We start from the raw sequence: 14,687 nt of genomic DNA, 5'->3' as shown, positions 1-14,687 counted from the left end.
GGTCAGGCTGGTCTCAAACTCCCAACCTCATGTAATCCACCCGCCTCGGTCTGCCAAAGTGCTGGGATTACAGGCGTTAGCCCTCTCACCTGGCCCAAAAATATATTTTTAAAATATATATACATGCCTGTAATCCTATCACTTTGGGAGGCTGAGGATCACTTGAGCTTAGGAGTTTGAGACCAGCCTGGGCAACATAGAGAGGCCTTGTCTCTACAAAAAATAAAATAATTAGCTGGTTGTGGTGACAGGCGCCTGTAGTTCCAGCTACTCAGGAGGCTGAGGGAGGATAGCCTGAGTGTACAAAGTCGAGGCTGCAGTGAGCTATGATTGCACCATTGCACTCTAGTCTGGGTGACAGAGTGAGAACCCATCTCTTAAAAAATGAAATAAAAATGATGTACAATTTTATGTATTTTTTTAATGAAAGAAAGGGGCTCCATTAAAAGTACCTGGAGTCTATGACAGTCATAATGCCTGGCTGCCCTCATACAGTGATGTGGAACCCCAGAGGCCCAAGTATGACTAGGCCCTTTCCAGGACCCATTACCAAGTGTTTGCCCAACTCTCCATTTCTGTGGTGCAGAGCCAGTCAGATCTACAGGACCAAAACTTGAAGCCATCCCCAATCCTACCAGCAACAAAAGATGATGGTTGAAGAGCTGATAAAGAAGGCTCAGATTCCAGGCCTGCCCCCAGCCCTGAAATTGTAGTCCAACACATACTTCTTTTACCTTACCTTCTCTGTATATTTGCCTGTGTGATCATAGTCTGGAGTTTTTGTTTTTGTTTTTCGAGACGTGGTTTCACCATCTTGTCCAAGCTGGTCTAGAACTCCTGGCCTCAAGCAATCCTCCTGCCTTGGTCTCCCAAAGTGCTGGGATTACGACATCAGCCATGCCCAGCCTAGTCTGGAGTTTTTACTGGAACTGTTAAAATATGTCTTCTCATCTTTGTTTTGATTTACTGATGGGGGACGGAGACTGATCTCGTACTTAACTCTTCTTTTAAAAAACCAGCTGTCCTTGCTGACATACTTGAGTGGCTTTATTCGTATTTAAGGTGAAGCCAAGCTTTCTGGCCATTTCTAGAATCCCCTCCAAGCTACCTCTTTACTTAGAGAACTAACCTTTTCCCAGCTAAGAGAAGAGAAACTAAAAGTCTGATTAGTGAGACTAGAGGGATGGCTCAGCCCTGTAATCCCAGCACTGTGGGAGGCTGACGTGGGAGTGCCTGAGGCCAGGAGCTGTAGACCAGCCTGGGCAGCATAAGGAGGCCCTGTCTCCACAAAAGAATTAAAAATTAACACGGCATGGTGTCTCATGCGTTGTAGTCCCAACTACTCTGGGAGCTGCAGGCAGGAGGATCACTTTAGTCCAGGCATATCAGTAACAATGAAACATCCCATTCTTGCCTGGAGGATCTAAGTCACTTTATTGATTTTTTTATTTTTTATTTTTGTTTGTTTTTCTAAGTGAGTTTTATACAGAGAAACAGACTTAATTTACAACGCAGTCACAGCTGTTTCAGACAATGAGTTTCCAAATAAAACATTCCACATCTATCTCAATTAAGGCCCCTGGGTTCACTTCACAGTCAAGATCTGATGTTGATTTTTATATATACAGCCCAAAGAAACATAACTTACTTACTTACTTTATTTATTTATGACAGAGTCTCGCTTTGTCACCCAGGCTTGAGTGCAGTGGTGCAGTCTTGGCTCACTGCAACCTCTGCTTCCCGGGTTGAAGCAATTCTTCTGCCTCAGCCTCCTGAGTAGCTGGGACTACAGGCACATCATACCATGCCTGGCTAATTTTTGTATTTTTAGTAGAGACAGGGTTTCACAGTATTGGTCAGGCTGCTCTTGAACTCCTGACCTCGTGATCCACCTGCCTCAGCCTCCCAAAGTGCTGGGATTACAGGTATGAGCCACTGCACCCAGCCACAATTTTATATATATATATAAATATATATATATATATATATATATATATATATATATATATATATATATATATTTTAACTGCATTTTAGGTTCCGGGGTACATGTAAAGAATATGCAAGATTGTTGCATAGGTACATACATGGCAGTGTGGTTTGCTGCCTCCATCCCCATCACCTGTATCTGGCATTTATCCCCATGTTATCCCTCCCCAACTCCCTACCCCTCACTGTCCCTCCTCTAGTTCCCCGCTACAGACCTCCACGTGTGATGCTTCCCTCCTTTACAATTTTTTGTATGTTTAGTAGAGACGGGGTTTCACTACGTTGGCCAGGCTGGTCTCAAACTCCTGACCTCAGGTGATCCACCTGCCTCAGCCTCCCAAAGTGCTGGGATTACAGGCATCAGCCACCATGCCTGGCCTCATATCCTATTCCAAATTAAATTTGTTGCAATATGTGTTTTGGTTTAAGAAAATCCAGCGTCACACAGATATTTAGATAATTGTGGACATTATTCTTTCTATTATACCAACACTCAGCAAATGGTAGCTTCTTACCTTTGAATGGCCTTTTTTTTTTTTTAATTTTTTTTTATTGTATTTTAGGTTTTGGGGTACATGTGAAGAACATGCAAGATTGTTGCATAGGTACACACTTGGCAGTGTGATTTGCTGCCTTCCTCCTTCCTCCCCTTCACCTATATCTGGCATTTCTCCCCATGCTATCTCTCCCCACCTCCCCACCCCCCGCTGTCCCTCCCCATTTCCCCCAACAGACCCCAGTGTGTAGTGCTCCCCTCCCTATGTCCATGTGTTCTCACTGTTCAGCACCCGCCTATGACTGAGAACATGCAGTGTTTGATTTTGTGTTCTTGTGTCAGTTTGCTGAGAATGGTTCCAGGTTCATCCATGTCCCTAGAATGGACGCGAACTCATCGTTTTTTATGGCTGCATAATATTCCATGGTGTATATGTGCCACATTTTCTCTGTCCAGTCTATCATCAATGGGCATTTGGGTTGGTTCCAGGTCTTTGCTATTGTAAACTGTGCCGCAATGATGAATGGCCTTTTTATTCATGCATGATTTTGTACCATCACTCATTAGCCATTTGGAAAATATCAGTTTATTGAAATACTTAGATTTTCCAAATATTGACTCATTTCATTATACAATATAATTAAAAAATCACATTGATTAGTACCACCACCAATCTCATCAGAAAAATGTAATTATTGTGAAGCTGTTAAGACACAGTGGTGATAAAAGTTTTCCAAAATTCTAATTTTTTTTTTAAGACAGGGTCTTGCTCTGTTGCCCAGGCTGGAGTGCAATGGTACAGTCTCCACTCACTGCAACTTCTGCCTCCTGAGCTTAAGTGATTCTCTCATCTCAGCCTCCTGAGCAGCTGAGACCACAGGCATGCACCACCATGCCTGGCTATTTTTTTTTTTTTTTTTAAGATAAGGTCTTGCTCTGTCACCTAGGCTGGAGTGCAGTGGCACAATCTCGGCTCACTGCAATCTCCATCTCCCAGGTTCAAACGATCCTCCCACCTCAGCCTCCCCAGTAGCTGGAACTACAGCTTCACGCCACCATGCCCAGGTAACTTTTGTGTTTTTTGGTAGAGACTAGATTTTACCATTTTGGCCAGGCTGGTCTCAAACTCCTGACCTTAAGAGATCTGCCCACTTAGGCCTCCCAAAGTGCTGGGATTACAGGTGTGAGCCACCGTGCCTGGTCTAATTTTTGTTATTTTTTGTAGAGATGGGGTTTGACCATGTTGTCCAGGTTGGTCTGGAACTCCTGAGCTCTAGCAATCACCCTTCTCAGTCTCCCAAAATCCTAGGATTATAGGCATAAGCCACCACACCCAGCCTTAATAAAACTGTATTTGTAGAAAGTGTATAGTTTGCCAACACCCCAATGTAAGACAAAACAAACTTGCTACTGCTGCTGCTGCTGCTGCTGCTGCTGGTGGCAGGTGTAAGTTGATACAATTTTGGAGACCATATCTACTAGAATTGCACATACCACCTTGTGACTCAGCAGTTTTACTCCTAAATACATACCCAGGCTGAGCGTGGTGGCTCATGCCTGTAATCTCAGCACTTTGGGAGGCTGAGGCATTCAAGACCATCCTGGGCAACACGACGAAACCCTGTCTCTACTTAAAAAATACAAAAAAAAAAAAAAAAATTAGCAGATCGCTTAAGCCTGGAGGTCAGGGGTGCAGTGAACCCTGATGGTGTCATTGCACTCCAGTCTGGGCGAGAGTAAAACTCTGTCTCAAACAAACCCAAACATCACATATCCAACAGAAATGCACTAATAACACTGCTATGAATGTTCATAGCAGTGTTACTCAATGTGGAAATAAAAAACAGAAGTGACCAAATGTCTGTCTATAATAGAATGGATAAATTGTGGCAGATCCATACAATGAAATGTTATATACCAATGAAAATTAATAAACTCTTCCAGCATGAGTGAGCTAAAAGACACTGTAGGCCTCCATTTGTATAAATGTCAAAAAGCAAGCAAGTTTGATCTGGGTGGTTGTCACATCACTATTACTTTGACATTTTCTTGAGCTTCACACTTATGATTTGTATACTTTTTAGTAAACAGATTAAACTGAGTTGTTTTTTTTTAAAGTGGACTTTAGAGATCTAGACACTAAATATGATCAGTCTCAACAGATTGTGATTTACCTACACATTAGAAACTTTATGGTAGAGAGGTTAGAGAAGATGAAGTAAGTTGAGTTACATTTGAGTGTTGATTAATACAATCAAAGCTAGACATGGTGGCTCACACCTGTAATCCCAGCACTTTGGGAGGCTTAGGCAGGTGAATCATCTGGAGTTAGGAGTTTGAGAACAGCCTGGCCAGCATGGTTAAACCCTATGTCCACTAAAAATACAAAACAAAAATAGGTGGGCATGGTGGCAGGCACATGTAATCCCAGCTACTTAGGAGGCTGAGGCAGGAGAATTACTTGAACCCAGGAGGTGGAGGTTGCAGTGAGCCAAGATTGTGCCATTGCACCCCAGCCTGGCCAACAAGAGCAAAATTCCATTTCAAAAGAAAAGAAAAGAAGAGAAAGAAGAAGAGGAAGAGGAAACAAAACAAAAAAGCATTAAAAAAAGAAGATGGAGTAAATTCCAGAACATAAAAACAGCATTGAATGAGAAGGGAGATTGAGAGGCCCAAGTTCACTCACAAGATTTGGAATTCAGGCTACTTGGATTTGGGGCTAAGTCTTTGAGGTATGCCTTGAGGCACTAGAGAACTTCACTCTGAATACCTGGAGTAACCTGGAGCAAGAGCTGAAGGCCAAGACCATATGTTGGCAAATCTCAAAACTGAAAGCTAGTTGAAGAAAAGATGTTTTAGGTGGGGAAGGAAAGGTTGAGAAAGTTAGACTTCACCTTGCCAAAAACTCTGGTGTTCCAGTAAAGCGGGAACAGATACTACTTTGCAGAAGACTAAAAGTAAGCATGGGCTGAGGAATTCAGGATGGCCAGTACCTTCTTCTTGGTAGCCTGAATGTTCAGGGAAAGAGGTGGAGGGGCAGTTAATATCAAAAACCATGCTGGGCACGGTGGCTTACACTGAGCAAGACTCTATCTCAAAAAACAAAACAAGACAAAAGAAACAAGCAGTTTGCCTAAAAGATTTCTTAGGGCTGGTAACACTAATGGAATTGTAGAAACTGCTTCTAGTTTCTTGATCAAGTAGTTGGCAAAATCATCCAGGAGCCAGGAAACATAGTCTTATTAGTGTGGGCTAACAACAGGCAAAATGACCAGGAAGGAAGAACAAACTAAAATCAATGCAGAGCCAGGCACGGTGGCTCACACCTGTAATCCCAAGACTTCGGGAAGCCGAGGTGGGAGGATCACCTGAGGTCAGGAGTTTGAGACCAGCTTGGTTGACGTGGTAAAACTCCGTCTCTACTAAAAATAGTAAAATTAGCCGGGTGTGGCAGCACACACCTGTAGTCCCAGCTGCTTGGGAGGCTGAAGCAGGAGAATCGTTTGAACCTGGGAGGCAGAGGTTGCAGTGAGTGAAGATTGCACCACCGCCCTCCAGGCTGGGTGACAGAGCAAGATTCCATCTTAAATAAAATAAAACAAATGCAATCAAAGCAAGGAGGAAGTATTAAAGATTAGAGTAAAAATTAATTGTGTAGAAAATAGAGAAAAATCAAAAGTGGGGTCTTTAAAAAGATAAAACTGACAAGCCTTTAGATAGAATAACCAAGGAAAAAATACTCAAATTACTAAGATTAGAAATGAATGTGAGAGCCTGGTGCGGTGGCTCACACCTGTAATCACACTTTGGGAGGCTGAGGCAGGCAGATCACTTGAGCCCAGGAGTTCAAGAACAAGCCTGAGCAACATAGTGAAACCTCATCTCTACAAAAAACACAACAATTAGCCAGGTGTGGTGGCACATGCCTGTAATCCCAACTACTTGGGCTGCTGAGGCAGGAGGATCACTCGAGCCAAGGAGGTCAAGGCTGCAGTGAGTCAAAATCATGACACTGCACTCTAGCCCAGGCAACAGTGAGATGGTGTCTCTAAATAAATAAATATAATAAGAATAAAAAATAAAGCAATGAATGGAGGACATGACTACTCACCTTACTGACCTTCCAGATATAAAAAAGATTATAAGAGAATACTACAGAACAACTATATGACAACAAATTAGATAACCTAGATGGAATGGATAAGTTCCTAGAAAAACATAAACTAAGAATAAATAGAAAATCTGAATAAACCTGATATAGGAGATTGAATTAGTAATGACAGCACATCCCACAAAGAAATGATCAAACCAGCTGGGCGAGGTGGCTCACGCCTGTAATCCCAGCACTTTGGGAGGTGGAGGCGGGCGGATCACGAGGTCAGGAGTTCAAGACCAGCCTGGCCAACATGGTGAAACCCCGTCTCTTAAAAAAAAAAAAAAAAAGAAAAGCTCAAACCTAGATGGTTTTACTGATGAATCCAACCAAGTATGTAAAGGAGAACTAGTGCCAATCTTTCAAACTCTTCCAAAAAATAGAAGATGAAAGAACACTTCCCAACTCATTCTAGCAGCATTACTTTAATACTATAACCAAAGCCGGGCGCGGTGGCTCATGCCTATAATCCCAGCACTTTGGGAGGCTGAGGTGGGTGGATCACGAGATCAAGAGATCGAGACCATCCTGGTCAACATGGTGAAACCCCGTCTCTACTAAAAATACAAAAATTAGCTGGGCATGGTGGCACGTGCCTGTAGTCCCAGCTACTCGGGAGGCTGAGGCAGGAGAATTGCTTGAACCCAGGAGGCAGAGGTTGCGGTGAGCCGAGATCGTGCCATTGCACTCTAGCCTGGGTAACAAGAGCGAAACTCTGTCTCAAAAAAAAAAAAAAAAGTACTATAACCAAAGACATCACAAGAAAAGAAACACTACAGACCAACATTCCTGATTAATATAGATGCAAAAATCTTAAATAAAAAGATGAGCAAACTTGGCTGGGCATGGTAGCTCATGCTTGTAATCTCAGCCCTTTAGAAGGCCTAGATGGGAGGATCACTTGAGCCCAGGAGTTTCAGGTGTTGAGCCATGATTGTGCCACTGTACTGCATCACTTGAACTCCTGGGCTCAAAGGATTGGCCTGTCTCAGCCTCCCAGCCTAGACAACAAGGCAAACAAACCAGTCTTTTTTTGAGATGGAGTCTCGCTCTGTTGCCCTGGCTGGAGGGCAGTGGCACGATTTCGGCTTGCTGCAACCTCTCTCTCCCGGGTTCAATCACTTCTCTGCCTCAGCCTCCCGAGTAGCTGGGATTTCAGGTGCCTACCACCACACCTGGCTAATTTTTGTACTTTTTTACTAGAGATGGGGTTTCACCATCTTGGCCAGGCTGGTCTTGAACTCCTGACCTCGTGATTCACCCGCCTTGGCCTTCCAAAGTGTTGGGATTACAGGTGTAAACCACCATGCCCAGTGTTTTGTTTTGTTTTGTTTTTTGAGACGGAGTCTCACTGTTGTCTGGGCTGGAATGCAATGGCGCAATCTCAGCTCACTGCAACCTCCACCTCCCGGGTTCAAGTGATTCTCCTGCTTCAGCCTCCCAAGTAGCTGGGATTACAGATGTCCGCCACCACACCTGGCTAATTTTTTGTATTTTTAGTAGAGCTGGGGTTTCACTATGTTGGCCAGGCTGGTCTTGAACTCCTGACCTTGTGATGCAACCACCTTGGCCTCCCAAAGTGCTGGGATTACAGGCGTGAACCACTGTGGCTTTTTTTTTTTTTTGAGACAAGTCTCGCTCTGTCACCTAGGCTGAAGTGCAGTGGCACAAACTATGCTCACTGCAACCTTTGCCTCCTGGGTTCAAGAGATTCTCCTGTCTCAGCCTTCTAGATAGCCGAGATTACAGGCATGTGCCACCATGCCCAACTAATTTTTGTATTTTTAGTAGAGAAGAGGTTTCACCATGTTGGCTAGGCTGGCCTCAAACTCCGGACCTCAGGTGAGCCACCATGCCGCTCTCAATCCTGTTTTAAGAAAAAAAAAGGCAAGGCTGGGCGTGGTGGCTCACGCGTATAATCCCAGCACTTTGGGAGGCTGAGGTGGGTGGATCACAAGATCAGGAGTTCAAGACCTGCCTGGCCAACATAGTGAAATCCTGTCTCTACTAAAATACAAAAAATTAGCTGGGCGTGGTGGTGCACACCTGCAGTCCCAGCTACTCAAGAGGCTGAGGCAGGAGAATCACTTGAACCGGGAGGTGTAGGTTGCAATGAGCCGAGATTGAGCCACTACACTTCCGCCTGGAGACAGTGAGACCATCTCAATAAAAAAAGGCAAATGGAATTCAGCATTATAGAAAAAAAGTTATATACCATGAGCAAGGGGATTTAACCCCACAAATGCAAGGCTGGCTTAAATCAATAGTAAATTAATATGCCATATTGAAAGGATAAAGGACAAAAACTAAAAGAACACTTCAAGAGATGCAGCAAATGCATTTTACAAAATCAACACCTATTCATGAAAAAAAGATACTAGGAATACAAAGTCCCTTCCCTAGCCTAATAAAAGCTATTTTCAAAAAGTCCACAGCTAACATTATATATGATACTTAATGGTAAAAAGGCTGAATTCCTTCCCCTGAAAGATCAAGAAGGCAAAGATGCCTACTTTCGCTTTTATTCAACATTGTACTGGAGGTTCTAGCCAGTGCAATCAGGCGAGAAATAGAAGGCATGCATACTAAAGAATACCAACAACATGCTTTTCTATGTAGGAAATCCTAGAGAATCCACCAAAAAACAAACACACAAACACAAATAGATTTAATGAGTTTGGTAAGGTTGTAGAATACAAAATCAATATACACAAAATCTAAATACTTTTACAAATAAGTTTAGTAAGTGCACAACTTGAAAACTACAAAACATTGATGAAAGAAAGATATAAAGAAATGGAGAGTTATTTCATTCATGGACTAGAAGATTCAAGATGAACTCAGACCCTTACTTCACAACATACACAATTAAATTGAAAAAGAACTGCAGAGCTTAATGAAAGGGCTAAAACCAAAACTCTTGGCAGAAAACAGAAAAGCAAACTTTCATGCTCAAGCAAAAGTGATTTTAAAAATTGGTGAGTCCATCAAAATTCAAAACTTTGGTAATATTAAGAAATCAGCCACCAGGAATGGTGGCCTACACCTGTAATCCCAGCACTTTGGGAGGCCAAGGTGGGTGGATCACCTGAAGTCAAGAGTTTGAGACCAGTGTGGACAACATGGTGAAACCCTGTCTTTACTAAAAACTCAGCAAAAAAAATTAGCCAGGTGCAGGCTGGGCGCAGTGGCTCATGCCTGTAATCCAAGCACTTTGGAGGCCAAGGCGGGTGGATCACCTGAGGTCGGGAGTTCAAGACCAGCCTGACCAACATGGTGAAACCCCGCCTTTAAAAATAAAAAAATTAGCCAGGTGTGGTGGCAGGCGCCTGTAATCCCAGCTGCTCGGGAGGCTGAGGCAGGAGAATTGCTTGAACCTGGGAGGCAGAGGTTGCAGTGATCTGAGATCACACCACTGCACTCCAGCCTGGAAAACCAGAGCAAACCTCCATCTCAAAAACAAAATAGGCTGGGAGCAGTGGCTCACACCTATAATCCCAGCACTTTGGGAGGCCAAGGCCAGTGGATCACTTGAGGTCAGGAGTTTGAGATCAACCTGACCAACATGGTGAAACCCTGTCTCTACTAAAAAAAAAATCAGCTGGGCATAGTGGCAGGCGCCTGTAATCCCAGCTACTCTGGAGGCTGAGACAGGAGAATCACTTGAACCCGGGAGGCGGAGGTTGCCAACAGTGAGCTGAGATTGTGCCATTGCACTCCACCCTGGGCAACAAGAGTAAAACTCTGTCTCAAAAAACAAAACAAACAAACAAAAACCACACACACACAAATAAAAGCAATCCTGGATTGAGTATTCCTATTTATATAATTATTGTTATTTTTGAGATGTAGTCTCACTCTGTCGCCCAGGCTGGAATGAGTGCAGTGGCAAGCTCAGCTCACCGCAACCTCCACATCCTGGGTTCAAGTGATTCTCTTGCCTCAGCCTCCTGAGTAGCTGGGACTACCGGCGTGTGCCACCAAACCTGGCTAATTTTTTGTATTTTTAGTAGAGATGGATTTCACCATGTTAGCCAGGATGGTCTCCATCTCCTGACCTCGTGATCCACCTGCCTCAGCCTCCCAAAATGCTGGGATTACAGGTGTGAGCCACCGAACTGGGCCTGACAACAACGGAATTAAAACTTCTTTTAGTGAGGAAAAAAATCCTATGCCTCACCCTGCCCCAAAGTGAAATGAAAATACAAATTACAAACAGCGAAGAATGTAACAAAAAATTGTATGTCTGACAACATGGGAAATGTTTATTATATAAAATTTAAGGGGAAAAGTCAAAGTATAAAATTGAATAGGGAGGCCGAGGCGGGTGGATCACGAGGTCAAGAGATCGAGACCATCCTGGTCAACATGGTGAAACCCCGTCTCTACTAATACAAAAAATTAGCTGGGCACGGTGGCGCGTGCCTGTAATCCCAGCTACTCAGGAGGCTGAGGCAGGAGAATTGCCTGAACCCAGGAGGCGGAGATTGCGGTGAGCCGAGATCGCGCCATTGCGCTCCAGCCTGGGTAACAAGAGCGAAACTCCGTCTCAAAAAAAAAAAAAAAAAAAAAAAAAAATTGAATATACAGTAGAATCTCAAAAGTTTGCCTAGAAGAAAACTTGGAAGGACTAAATTTATCTCCGGGTAATACTTTTATTTTTCCAAATGTATGCAGTGAACACACGTTAATTCTAAAATCATCTTAAAGCCAAAGTTATCTATCCTAATGCCAGGAACCATACGTAGCTTTTTTCTTGAAAAAGGGATGGCAGCTGGCAGCTCGAAACCCCTTTCTCCTGGGAAGTACACTCACTGGTTCCTGAGAGGCAAAGTGGTGGACCAGAAAATGCTCAGCCTTGGCATCACCTCCACTGGGGTTTTCAAGTACTGGCCTCGGACTTCAGTTTCTTCATGGTGAAATGGGGATACCCACATCCGTCTCACACGAGTTTTCTAAGAATTAAATGAGTCTGGCAGGTTGTAGGTGCTCAACGTAAGATAGTGCCGCCCTCTCTAGTCCAGGTGATAAGTGAAACCCCTAAGGAGTGGATTTTCCAAAATCAGGGCCCGCTGCTCGGAGAGCTAAGGGTGCGGTGCTTGCTGCCTCCTTGTGGGAAAGTGGCTCCTTGCCTGGCGGAGTTGGAGGAATAAGTTCTCTGAGAGTAGAGGGACCGTACCTTTTTCCAGCTCTGCCAAACCCACGTTGGGTGTACTCCCTTAGGGAGCCTGCAGAGGTGCAAATGCGAAGGAAAGTCGCCACGCGAGCTGGAACTTGGGGCGGTGCCTCTGGCGCGTCGCTATCCGGGGGAGCTACGTGGAGAAGGCAAGCCACTGAGCACCAGTGCAGACCCGGGAGCTTTCAGAAAGCCGGAGGATCAGAAGAAACCGCCCGGCAGGCAGAGGAAAGGCCCGGGGCTCCCCTCCTGAGGTTGAGGATCCCCGTCAGAGAGAAGCTGCACCGAGGACGTGGGTCGATTGATTCAGCTTCTACCCCAGGAGCCGCAGAAGTCCCCGCCCTGCTTGGGAACTGGCGGTCAACTCCTTCAGGTCACACCTGAGGCAAAAATGCAAGCGGGTGGAAACTTTCTGCCTTCAGGTCAAAATTGGGCGTGAACTCTGCCTTTTTATCTTTTTATCCTTTTTTTTTTTTTCCCCTTGTCTGGTGGGGAAAAGTAGGTGGTAAAAGGACCTTTAAAGCCCCGCAGGCATATCCAATTTCTACTTGGTTAGTGAATGCTTTTCTAAGTCCTAGACCAAGATGGGATCTAGGATAAGAGATTCCACGGCTTTTTGTTGCAAAAGGATTAGTGTCACAGATCCAAAAAAGCAACTCATTTTGTTCTATATTGTGAAAAATTTAAAACACAAAACTAAAAATATTAGTGTTACCTGGGATTACCGTTTTAGACATCTTTCCTCACCATGTGAGAAAATAGTATCAAAATGTTAAATCGGCTGGGCGCAGATCATTTGAGGCCAGGAGTTAAGAGACCAGCCTGGTTGGCATGGTGAAACCCCATCTCTACTAAAAATGCAAAAATTAAAGAAAAAAAGAGAAAAGTTCCTAGTTTACATGAGGATTCACTCTCAGTGTTAGGATAATTTCTCTTTTTTTAAATTTTTTTGAGGCGGAGTCTTGCTCCGTCACCCAGGCTGGAGTGCAGTGGCACCATCTTAGCTCAGTGCAACCTCTGCCTCCCAGGTTCAGGTGATTCTTCTGCCTCAGCCTCCCAAGTAGCTGGGACTACAGGTGCATGGCACCACTCCCAGCTAATATTTTGTATTTTTTTTAATTTTTTTTTTTTTTAAAGATGGGGTTTCACCATGATGTCCAGGCTGGTCTTGAACTCCTGACCTCAGGTGATCCACCCACCTCTGCCTCCCAAAGTGCTGGGATTACAGACGTGAGCCACCGCGCCCGGCCCAATATTTTGTATTTTTAATAAAGACGGGGTTTCGCCGGGCGCGGTGGCTCACGCCTGTAATCCCAGCACTTTGGGAGGCCGAGGTGGGCGGATCATGAGGTCAAGAGATAGAGACCATCCTGGCCAACATGGTGAAACCCTGTCTCTACTAAAAATACAAAAAATAGCCGGGCATGGTGGCACGTGCCTGTGGTCCCAGCTACTCAGGAGGCTGAGGCGGAAGAATTTTTTTTGAGACGGAGTTTCGCTCTTGTTACCCAGGCTGGAGTGCAATGGCACGATCTCGGCTCACCGCAACCTCCGCCTCCTGGGTTCAGGCAATTCTCCTGCCTCAGCCTCCTGAGTAGCTGGGATTACAGGCACGCGCCACCATGCCCAGCTAATTTTTTGTATTTTTAGTAGAGACGGGGTTTCACCATGTTGACCAGGATGGTCTCCATCTCTTGACCTCGTGATCCACCCGCCTTGGCCTCCCAAAGTGCTGGGATTACAGGTGTGAGCCACCGCGCCCGGCGACTGAAATGATTTTTTTTTTTTTTTTTTTTTTTGAGACAGGTTGTCTGCTTTGTTGCCCAGACAGGAGTGAAGGCACCATTTATTTCAGCATTTCGGCTCAAGGTACCTCAACCTTCCTGACTCAAGTGGTTCTCCCACCTCAGCCTCCTGAGTATCTCGGACTAAGCATACACACCACCACACCTGGCTAATTAAAAAAAATTTTTGTAGAGACAGGGTCTCACTATGTTACCCAGACTGGTGTCGAACTTCTGGGCTCAAGAGATCTTCCACCTAAGCCTCCTAAATTGTTGAGGTATGAGCCACCCCTCCTAGCCTAAACTGAAATTTGTTCAGGTAACTCAAAGACCCTAATCAAAGCAGTGCACTCATAGCCAGTTTGAACCCCTGTAGTAGTATGCCCAGCCACAGAGCCAGGCTGCAATGATGGTAATGCATCAGGAATCTATTCAATTTATTTCCTTAGCTCTAAAACTATGGCAGGCCAGGCACTGTGGCTTATGCCTGTAATCTCTGAACTGTGGGAGGCCGAGGCAGGAGTTGGAGACCAGCCAGGCAACATAGGGAGATTTTGTCTTTACTAAAACATTAGCCTGGCGTGGTGCCCCACACCTGTAGTCCCAACTATTCAGAGGGTTGTGGCCAGAGTATCGACTGAGTCCAACAGAGCAAAGCTGCAGTGAGGAGTGATCACACCACTGCACTCCAGCCTAGGCGACAGAGGTTGAAAACAAAACAAAATAAAACAATACAAAAAAAACCACAGCAAACATTCAGAAGACTGTGTAGACCAATGAATGTCTCTCAAGCCAGTGATTTTTTTTCTCTTTATTTTTCACATGAGGCAGGAAGTGTGCCCATTTCCTAACAATGTTTGAGGGAGGTACATTTGACACAAGAGCATGAAAACCCAATCACACTTACGACCTACAAAAGGATCAAGTCAGTGATCTTTAAGCTGTGGTCATTAATTACATTTTGTGAGCCGAGTGTGGCTCAGGCCTGTAATCCCAGCACTATGAGATCTGGAGGTGGGAGGATCACTTGAGTCCAGGAGTTTGAGACCAGCCTTGGCAGTATACTGGGACTCTGTCTCTATTAATTTT

At 44.6% G+C, this 14,687-nt stretch overlaps 1 non-coding gene across 1 annotated transcript; it reads right to left on the bottom strand.

Moving 5' to 3' along the window:
* Nucleotides 1-14,419: 14,419 nt before the first annotated feature.
* Nucleotides 14,420-14,520, bottom strand: LOC135268604 (small nucleolar RNA U13). The gene has a single exon (XR_010336907.1). It is a non-coding gene; the product is annotated as a small nucleolar RNA U13 (small nucleolar RNA).
* Between the last annotated feature and the right edge of the window lie 167 nt (nt 14,521-14,687).

This window comes from Aotus nancymaae, unplaced genomic scaffold (assembly GCF_030222135.1).
Source record: "Aotus nancymaae isolate 86718 unplaced genomic scaffold, 86718_ANA_hifiasm-v0.15.2.pri h1tg000040l, whole genome shotgun sequence".
NCBI lineage: Eukaryota > Metazoa > Chordata > Mammalia > Primates > Aotidae > Aotus > Aotus nancymaae.
This window is presented reverse-complemented; position numbering and strand designations above follow the sequence as displayed.